Here is a 3800-nt window from a genome sequence, read left to right as displayed (position 1 = left end):
TCCGATAGCTTCTTCCTCTCCTTTCACTGTAATATCCTCCTCTTTTACGACAATGTTCATCCCCAGAGCTTCTTTCTCCGTCCAGCAGACCTCCTCTTCTTTAGCAGGAGGAGAGTAGCTTAGTGAGCTCATGGTCGGGGATGTTAGCTAGCTAGTTAGCATTAGCTGGTTAGCATTAACGACTAGCCTAGTGCCGGGCTCAATATCAATCTTAACAAGCTAACACATTTAACATCTAGCAAATGACGTTAAAGTTAAGAAGTTGATACGTAAACATAATTGTGTTTAAAACGCTGAGACTAATATACACAAGAATGAGCTTCAATGTTTCATTTTCATGTTGACTAGCAAGCTATCGAGGTGGATAAGTAGCCGTGTTGCTGTTCTTAGCATCCCGTTCACTAGATTATACGTCACGCAAGAAGCACCTGAATGACTCACATCGCCATCTGCTGACTGAATTGGGTAACGCAGTTTAACAAAAAAAGATTCTGTCAAACAACGTCATAACAAATCATTTCAAAGTAAGGATTTTCCTCACTTCTTATCGGAAGAAACCGGAAACATCCGGTTTTCATGGATACACAGTATCTTCAAGTTAGCTTCCTTTTACAATTTTCTTCTATTCAGATTTATTTAAATTTTAGTCATTTAGCAGACGCTCTTATCCAGGGCAACTTACAGGAGCCATTAGGGCAGGGTTTCCCAGATTCGGTGAGTCCATACATTTTTCATACTGGCGCTTGTAACGCCAGGGTAGTGGGTTTGATTCCCGGGACCATCCATATGTACAATGTATGCATGCATGACTGTAAGTCGCTTTGGATAAAAGCGTCTGCTAATTGCCTTATATTATTATTATTGATATACCTCTTTCCACACTGGGAGCAGTGGTAAGGCATCTTCCATGTGTGTGTTACCACATGGTCTTTCCCTAACTGGGTAAATATCTTTCCACACTGGGAGCATTGATAACGTTTCTCTTAGGTGTGGATTCTTTCATGCTCTTTTAGTTGCCTTGACCAGGTCAATTTAAATCCACAGTGGGAGCAGTGGTAAAGCTTCACTCCAAAGTGTATTCTCTGATGTATTTTCAGAGTCCCTAACCGGGTAAAACACTTTACACACTGGGAGCATTGGAAAGGCTTCTTTCCTGTGTGTGTCCTCTCATGCGTTTTCAGGCTCCCTACCCAGGTAAAACCCTTTCCACAGTGAGAACATTGGAATGGTCGTTCTCCAGTGTGTATTCCCTTATGGTCTTTCAGATTTGATGACTTGATAAATCTCTTTCCACCCTGTGAGCACTGAAAAGGTCTCTCTAAAGAATGTGTTCTCTCATGTGATTTCAGGTTCCCTAGCTGGGTAAATCTCTTTCCACAATCTGAGCAGTGGTAGGGCTTCTCCCCTGTGTGCGTTCTCAAATGCGTTTGCAGGTTCCCTAACTTGCTAAAACTATTTTTACACTGAGAGCATTGGAAAGGCTTCTTTCCTGTTTGTGTTCTCTCATGCGTTTTCAGGCTCCCTTCCAAGGTAAAACCCTTTCCACACTGTGAGCATTGGAATGGCTTTTCTCCTGTGGGTATTCTTTCATGCTCTTTCAGGTAACATACCCACTTAAAACTCTTTCCACAGTGGGAACACTGGTGTGGTCTCACTGGTTTGGGCATCTCTGGTTCCCCTGAAGGACTCTTACCGATGTGAGAGTGAGAGTCTGCCAAAGACAAACAGCGTATCTAGTTAAACAGAGACCAGGATCATATAAATGTTTACATATTTTTTCATTTTGAGCTGTGAAACATTTTGCTATGTTGTGCACTTAATAAACACGACCCCGAATGAACCCTCCACATGGTAAAACTGTCTTCCTCTGAGGTTTAATCCAAACTAGATCCCTCAATAACCTGAGGTCAGTGTTTTAGATTGTTTAATCCAGATCCAAATGATCCTTCGCTGTCTTTGATTCTGTCCCCTTCATCATTTTGAAAAGAAAATGAAAGCCAAGATTTCACCCAAATGTCATGAAATCAGACAGGAGTGGGGTTGTAATAATATAGCATATACTGTATGACGTGGCATCATAGAGATTTTCAGATTAGTCTGTGTAACTCTTTACATGTACCTTTGAGTCAATCAGCAGACGCTCTTATCCAGGGCGACTTACAGGAGCCATTAGGGCAGAGTTTCCCAGATTCGGTCCTCGGGACCCCAAAGCACGTGTTGGTTGTTGCCCTAGCAACACTACACTGCATTAGGGTTAACCTTTTACTGCAGTGGGCTAAATCAGGGTCACACATTCTTGGTAGTCTTAAACAAATCTGCTTTGAAACACACCTCACACACATTGTTATGGGCTTAAAAAAAAGAAAAAAAAAAGACACCTGTACCATGTCAGATATAGAGTTGAAATGTATTACATTTAGAGTTTACGTCCCGATATTACACTTCATATACATCACAGAACACTGAAATACTGTGTAACAAAACGGTTTAACATAGAAATACCAGATTTTCAGAGTTACATTCGTAAGATTTTATGAATTATGAAATTCTGAAAAATATGAATAACATTCCACCCTTGAGGCCACCAGAGAGCGATTTGGACATTTGACTGCAGGAAAGGGCTACGTGCCCCGCCTCCCTATACCTTATAGCTAAATATTAAGGACCTAATAAAACCATTGAGATTTTAAAAACAAATGATGTAGAGCTTCAAATCATGTCTTAAGAAATAATAATTTTGCCCTCATGTGATGTCGAATATTGAGATTGATCAAAGCACTACAGAAAGAGATATTCAGAGACATCGGTTCAGCAACTGCAGAATTTGTACCACTGTTTAAGATAGAACTCACTGGTGTTCATCAGACCTCCAGTCTCTTCTTCTTCTTCTTCTTCTTCTTCTTCTTCTTCTTCTTCTTCTTCTTCTTCTTCTTCTTCTTCTAATGTAACAGTTTTCTCTCCATCCTCCTTAACTCCAAAACCGTCCTCCTCTTCTTTCACTGTGACGGTCATCTCCTCCTCCTCTTTCCCTCCAAAACCACATTGAGAGCAGTGATATGGCTTCTCCACTGTGTACGTTTTCTCATGTTCTTTCAGGCTCCCTAACTGGGTAAAAAACTCTTTCCGCAGTGGTGAGCAGTGGTGTGGTCTCGCTGGTTTGGACGTCTCTGGCTCTGGTTCCTCTGAGTCTGGTCTCTCTCCTGCCGAAGACAGAGTGTTTATTTAAACAGAGAGACCTGAATAAAACACTAATTAAAACACTATTGAACTTCACTGTTGATATGCTAAAAAATTGGCATAAGTGAAGGCTTTGATTTCTGGTCAAACAGATGTAAAAGGGGCCTTAGAAAACATCTACCAGAAATTGTGTGAATTAGAAATGGCCTACATCAGCACAATAATGTTGAAGTAAATACCCCTGACAACTGATATCAACACTTCAATTTAATTTCTGATGAGTTATTTTACAACTGATATCAACACTTAGTTTCTGATGAGTTATTTTACAACGGATATCAACACTTAGTTTCTGATGAGTTATTTTACAACTAATATCAACACTTAGTTTCTGATGATTTATTTTACAACTGATATCAACACTTAGTTTCTGATGAGTTATTTTAGAACTAATATCAACACTTAGTTTCTGATGAGTTATTTTACAACGGATATCAACACTTAGTTTCTGATGAGTTATTTTACAACTAATATCAACACTTAGTTTCTGATGAGTTATTTTACAACTGATATCAACACTTAGTTTCTGATGAGTTATTTTACAACTGATATCAACACTTAGT

This window comes from Coregonus lavaretus, assembly GCF_964263955.1.
Source record: "Coregonus lavaretus genome assembly, contig: HAP1_SCAFFOLD_129, whole genome shotgun sequence".
Taxonomy (NCBI): domain Eukaryota; kingdom Metazoa; phylum Chordata; class Actinopteri; order Salmoniformes; family Salmonidae; genus Coregonus; species Coregonus lavaretus.
This window is presented reverse-complemented; position numbering follows the sequence as displayed.